Genomic DNA, 7,760 nt, shown 5'->3' on the forward strand with positions numbered 1-7,760 from the left:
CATCATCCGACATAGTGCTGTAAGTTGTTGGATTAGATCCTGCAACTTCCAAATCATTGTCAAATGCGGTGAAGAAACACATCCATAGATCTTGACCTTGCCCCTGAACATAAGTTCTCAGCCTTTCTTTCCACCATCCCCAATCATTGATGTGATTTAGCTTTGGCGGTTTTGTGCTTGTACCAGTTTCACTGTCGTTCTGCATCATTGCTTGAATGCTGTTGCTTTGATTTGTGACCAATGCCCATTGATTTGCAGTTATCATTGCAGCTTGAGGTGGGGCAATAGCTCGCATCCATGCAGTTTTGTCAAAATCTGATGCAGATTGCGTAGCTGATGATTGTGGAGTCAAAGTTGTTGTAGTCCACGCGGTTGGATCCCACTGACCGTTTGTTCCCATTTTATGAAAATTAATATATTAAGTGAAAATTGATTTAAAATTTGAAAAATTAATTTTCACAAACTATGTTAAAAACTTGAATGATAACAAACAGCCGAAAGATCCTTGATCGAAAGACCTGAAAAACACAAACTGTTAAACTTAAACAGATAAGGGTCGAAAGATAGTACTTGTTCGAAGGATCAACAGTGTTCGAAAGATCACTGTTGAATTTCGAACAATGATTTCGAAAGATTCTCCAAGACGAAGGATCCTTATCTTTCGAATAGTAACAGTAGATCGAACTATATATCCTTCGGAAAGATTCCTTGGCTCGAAAGATAAATCACAGACTTCGAAGGATGTTCGAAGGATCAATATCTGTCGAACCTCCTTTGATCGAAAGATGATCTTTCGACTTCGAAGGATATCTTTCGATGTGAACTGACACAGCTGACACAAAGGAGACAGGTTGGTGAAAAAGGTGATTGGTTGGTGAACAACTTTCGGCAGACAGGTATGATCAGACCTCACCTTTCTACCAACTCAGATTTGACTAATAAAAAATTGCCTAAAAAAGAAGGTTCTTATCCAGAAACCGGTCACCGGAGTAAGCCGGAATTTTGGCCGGAAATTACCAAACCTTTTAAAACAAGATTTTAAGTTACCCAAACCTTCCTTTAACACACCCGGTTAGTTAAGAACACGTTTTTTACGTTAAGAAAACCAAGAAAAACACTCAAAACGGGTGCTAAACCAAGTGAGTTTTGTCCAAACACTCCAAAGTCTTGTATAAACTCGGTTTTTAACAAGGAAAAGAGCCACGGCTCTGATACCACTTGTAGGTCCCTCGGAGGTTGAGGTTAAACCTTATCCTTGTTATGTTTAACACTCTAGCAAATGCGGAATCCAAGCTAGAATGCAAACCGATAGTTTAGATGAGAACAAAAGCTACAAAGAGAAAGAGTAGACACACAAGATATCAAAGTTTTCTCTTGTATTTCAGTGGACACGGTTACAGCCCTTGACCAAACTGAAAAATGCTCTCTACAAGACTTAGTTCACTCACATACACTGTCTAACGGATGTCTTTCTGTCTTTCACTCGTCTAACTATGAAGTGAACACTACATGAGTATATATATACCCATGACAGATACACTGGTCGAAGGATCAGAATGTCTGGTCGAAAGATCATCTATCGACCAGAAACCCACCGAAGGATTCACATATACCTCGAAGGATGATATATCCTTCGAGATCCATCCATATCCATCGAAGGCTATCTTTCGAGCTCATCGAAGGATACAAACAATCCTTCATTGACATCCTTCGACACAACAAACTTACAAACTATGTGTTAACTGTTTGGCCAAGTCAAACCAGGAGGATGGTTGACTTGGTCAAACTTACATTGAAACACACATATTAACAAACCTAAGACGTAACCCAGACTAACAAAAGACATCGTTTTGTATCATGACGAAATACAGACAAAGTACAGACATAAGTGCACCAACATAACTTAAACAGATTCTGGATTTTGAGGAAAAACGATATGGTTTGACCCGTTTCGGCTAATATATGCAAACTAGTTACATAGGCCGACCCGAACGCGAAACATGCGTAACGGGTAACCATAAGAGTCACATGCAAGTTTCCTAAGTTAATATGCCTTAAATATGTTGTGACATCAGAAAGATATCTTCTATTATGCCCCAAATGAATTTAAACTCAAATTACGCCCCGTAAGGGCATTTTGGTCATTTAAAAGGTTATAAAAGTGTTTAAATGTGGTTCTGAGTTTTGGGTCTGATGTAATCAGTAAAAATACTTAATTTACTAAGTTATATCAGTCGGGTATAACTTATATGTGAAATTTATCACCTAAAACCAAACTATACATCCTAAGGGCATTTTAGTCAACATTTAAGCATTTAACGAAATCATGCATATGAATCGGATAACTAATGAACCAAGTTGTATAATCTCAGAGGGTTATACTTATAGGTAACTTGGTCCTAATAAAGCTCTAAGGCATTCCTAAATCATGCTCAAACGGGTCAGAACAGAAAGTCAAAGCATAAGTCAAACTATACGACTTTCGGTCCCGAACCGAGCCTAAACTAAAAATTGTCGAGTTGAACATGTTTAGACATGTTCTTACATTAATTACCAAGTTATATTAATGTCAAAACAGGTTGCATAGCTTCTACGTTGGTAATTATGTATTTATTTGAAAATTAGCTTTCTGTTGACTTTTTATAATCAAGTTTGACTCGACAATTGACCTAATTTGAGTGGGAATCAGAGGGTGACCTTTTAAGGGTTTAATGCCCACATACTTACCAACTCATAGGTACTTTTAAAATGAAATTTGACTGGAGCAATTAAGATTAATGACGAAGTCAAACCTTTATTACGACGGTTTGACTAAACGCTAATAAACTAGGCAAAACTGAATTAAAGGAGGTTAAGCATACTTACAATAGTCCTAAGCATAACTAATGATCACTAGGAAAGATGCTTGAGCTCCAGGAACCTCCAAGAAGTGAGTTGTGAACTTAACAAATGAATGAGCAATGAAGAACACAACTTAAGGCCTTTATATAGGTTTCTTGATGTAAGAAGATCATGCCAAACAAGTCTATAGATGTTATGGGATCATTCCAAGTGTCCCTAGTCCATTAAAAACCATCAAACAAGCTCCAGGTATCAAAAACCATGCTTCTAAGTCGGTTAAACTGGCTGTACAGACAGCTAGCAGTTTATTTCTGAACTGGTAAGGTATGGCTACCCGCGACGGGAAAGCCTTAGTCCTTCATGGGTCGCCACAGCCTCAAATAAGTTTCCAAAGTTGCAATTCAGCCCCTGGTCCTTTTAAACTTGATTTTAACTTGTTTTCTTGCACTTTTAACCCCCAAACTTGACTTTTAAGGACTCCAAGTTATAAACTAACTTTGTTTAGTCCTCGGTTATTCATACGTTCACCGTAAAGTCTTAAATTTCAACGTTGACGCTTTTAATCCCTCGTATACGAATATTGTCATAACTTTCTCATACTTTATCGAAACCTCATGAAATTTTTATCACACATTCTTGTGAGTATAATTTATCATTACAAAGCTTCGGGTCTGCTAAAAGATCACTCAGAGGTATACTTTAAATATGTTGACACATTTAGCCCGTGTAGTTTGTAATTCCTCACTTTCTTTCACAATTAGCTTCGTATGATCCATGATTTATTCGTTTAAGGGTATAAACATCATGTAAGGTTATTGAAAGACATATTTATTCATTGTTGACATTTTGAATCCTTTTACACACATATATTCCTTGTCTGTCAACTTTAGTCCCTCTAATTCAATCCTTTACACGTTTAAAGTCCATGACACGTATCGATATAATATTGGACATGAATTTTCGAGGTGTTACAGGTTGGGTAGAGTATGTACCTTCATTCTCGGTTGGGAAGGACGACTACATTTAACCTGCGTATTCTCGGTTGGGTAGAGTACATACCTCCGTCCTCGGTTGGGAAGGACGACAACCTATAAGTGGTTTACAACATGGGGTAGCCCCCACTGGTTATGGTTTGGGAAACAAGGAATTGATTAACTACTGGTTTCGAAAGAACTTATGGTTTTTGGAACAACTTTAAAATGAACAACCAACTGTGAACTCGCTCAACTTTGTTATTGGTTCGTTGTTACATGCCTTGCAGGTCTTTAGGTGCATATTGTTGGAACTTGCTGTCTGGGAGGCTGGAGTGGTCATGGGTCGAGATACATGGAATCGCAACACAAGACTAATGGTTTTTACATATGGTTTATAAACACTTAACGAATGAATTATGCCTCCGCTGTATACTGTGAAATATTTGTAACGTTGTAACGCTTCATGTTAATAAATGAAAGTTTTATTTAATTATACCTATGAGTTCAATGTGATTGGTGGCTAGATCCTGGTCAGTCACGCCTCCTGCGGTGATACTCCGCTTGTGGATTTTGGGGGTGTGGCATATATGAACAATAGTAAAGTTGAAAGTTAAGAAACTATGTGTATGAGGTACCATGCTTATATGTATATGTTTTTGCGAACTTATTTAGTGAGTGTAAATCTGTATGCATGCGTAGATATGTAACCATAGATACGAAGGGTATGAATTTATGTATATATGATCACGGAACGGGTTGACGATGTCAAGTACATATAGATGATCTGTGAATGCATGTGTTTATAGATAAGTATTAACACGCAACTATGAAGTATGATTCTATGTAGTATGTTGGTATTGAGTATTTATTTTGTTATAATGATACTTAGAACCGTCTTAGGAATACATGAAAAACAATTTAAAACAAGTAATGTTTCGCTCAGCGATTTTCTGCAGAAAATATGCCAACTTCCGCAGTCTTTTTCGGGACTTAAACTTATCGAAACTCTATGTTTTCTGAGCCTAAAATCAAGTATTCGGATATAGATTTCAAACAGCAGTGATTTCATATTTTTCAGACAGGTCTAAGTATTTTTAACGGATTAAATCATAAAACTGCTCTAAGCTGTCATTTTCTGTAGAAAATGCAGCTCACGTTTTGTGTCATAACTTAGTATGTGTTTACTGTTTAGACCTGAAAATTTTACTGTAGATGCTCTTAATTGTCCGGGCAAACCTCTAGCTGGAATTTCGTCAATCGGATAAATGTAGATTTTTAAATAAATAATTTGGCAAACATGGTCAGATTACAACGAATCTGATCACTGTTTGGCGCAAGATTTGTCACGGAAAATTCGTAAGGAGTTTGGTTACCAAATTTTTACACAATAGTCGATACTTCGATTGACACGTCCTGTAAGTTGTTGGGAATTTTTCTGTCCAAGAACAACTCCAGATAACACCCTGAAAACTGTCCGAAAATGCACTATATTGCTGAATTTTATTGAAGAGTATTTTGAACCTTTTATGACAATTGTGTTGTCGCTAAGCTATGTCGTGATAAATGCATGCATGATAAATATAAAATGTGCTACGTGCTAGATACGTGTAGGGTTCGTGTTTCCGCGTGAGCACACCCACTAACCCTTAAACGGTAATCATGTTAGGACGTGATTGACCAGTTCCACTTCACGTGTTTCTTTCCATAACTTAATCTGTCGAGCTAATCTAAGGTGAGTTCACACTCTTCTTAAAAGCATGCAATTCATGGTGATTTGGGAGTGGAACAAACAACAACTATCACCCTTGGGTGGGATACAACCTGCGTATTATCCTTGGGTAGAATACGTACAACCTCGTCCCCTTGGTGAGGGACGGAAACCGTTATTTATATTACATGTCTTAAGGGGACTAGACGGAACTCTATCTGAAAGTCCCCACTCATTTTTATACCGATTAATCGTCGAGCCAATGGCGAACGGGTTATTAGTTAAATATCGCTATTAGGTTTGACAAGCCTTGCACCGTGCCATAGAGGACAGGAGTGGACTAATATACTTGGGCACTTGGTCAATGATGATAGACATTGACTCGTGGCACACAACATAACTACTGTCAATAGTCGGTATGGTGACGGGTCTAGTAGTTTAAAACAGTGGGGTAGCTCCCCATGGCATGTTTTTATAAAGAACAAAGTAATTGAACAAACTTATGGTTTTTGGAACAACACTAAACAAAACAACTGTGAACTCGCCAAGTTTATGTTGACACACTACTGCATGCTTTGCGGGTCGTTAGGTACATGGTTGTAGCTTGCATGAGGAGTGGACGTTGTGGCAGGGAACCAACTGTTAGGTTCCTATTATTAAACACGATGCTTTTGGACTATTAATGGGTTTTAAACTTTATGCTTCCACTAACACTTAAACTTGGTTTTGGGATATTGTTTTTGTGAACACTAAACGTTTTGATTGTGGTGGTTTTACTTTATTTTACTTATCGTTTAGTATGATTAGTGGTATGATCCTGGTCAGTCACACGCCTCGGGTAATACTCCGCCTGTGGATATTTGAGGGTGTGACATTCCTATCATGGCACTCCTTGAACATCCACACGTATCATTATTAGAAATCATACAAAATCATTCATTACACAAACAATTCATGTATATCAAATCATCATCTTTCTCATACGATTTCATTCTAATACCCTATCCTTTTGACAATACTCGTGAATCAATCAAAACATTATCCTAAACACCCATTTTACGTAATCTAGTAAAAACAATAAAGGACATGAATCATAACAGTGATACATTCCAAATCGTCATTTGAGCATTTTGTGAACATTATAGCATACGAGATTCATACACCTTGTAACATACAAAAGCCCTAGTTTATTGTCCTAATGCAAATGTTTTTAAATCATGTTAGTCACAAGAAGATCATCAAAACAACATCTCATAACACTCACCTTGAAACAGTTAGACAATAAGGAATCATCACAACATCATCTAATAACAAACAAATTATAAAGTGATAGGATTTACTAACCCGAAATGTAAAGATAACAAGCGTGCAAGAATAAGAAGAGATCTTCAAAGGAGAGTAGAAAGATCTTCAAGAAATTGGGGAGCTTTAAATGATGATGCAGTTGCCGTGATTCTTCAGGAAGAAAGAGGAGGAATGTTGCCGTCAAAGGTTGTCCTAGCGTGACATCTGTGTCACTTCAAACATCAAACAAATACTAAATCAATGAAATATTGTGTTTCATACTTGGGATTTGTAAAAATATGTGTATCATTTGCACACATCAAATATTGTTCGATTTCGAGTGTTAAATCGCTTTCTGGAAGGTTATACGCGAACTAATGCGTAAATGTAACCAGTTTAACGTGACCAACACTTCGGAATAGTGAAATAGCCTTAACATACCTTAAATAACCTTTACATAACCTAGAAATAAGTTTTGGAGGGTTTGGTATGTCGAAATCAAGTTTATTCGATCGCAGGGACTATTTGCGTCAAACCGCAAAAGTATACCGAATCGAATGATAACAAACATTCCGGAACTTTATCATAAGTTAAATACGCCCTAAATATCCTTTACATAGCTTAGAAATAGGCTTTGAGGTGTTTGGTGCGCAAAAATAAACTTTTTGATCAATAGGGACTAAAAGCGTCAAAAAGTGCATAAGTTTGCATTTTCGCGCATATCTTACATTCTGAATATATCCGGACATCCAAAAATTTATGTAATCATTAAACTATTTTATTTTAGTGATTGGCATGATAAAATTCCATTCGTCGCGTAATTTGGATCGTTTTTCGCGTCCGTTCGTGTTTCGTCGTAATTAACCAAACAACGCAATCGTACGGCCAAACGAACCAACATCCGAGATGTTTTTGAGCACATTTCATGTTCCATATACTTTAACTTCATTTTA

This window comes from Helianthus annuus, chromosome 4 (genome assembly GCF_002127325.2).
Source record: "Helianthus annuus cultivar XRQ/B chromosome 4, HanXRQr2.0-SUNRISE, whole genome shotgun sequence".
NCBI classification, from domain to species: domain Eukaryota; kingdom Viridiplantae; phylum Streptophyta; class Magnoliopsida; order Asterales; family Asteraceae; genus Helianthus; species Helianthus annuus.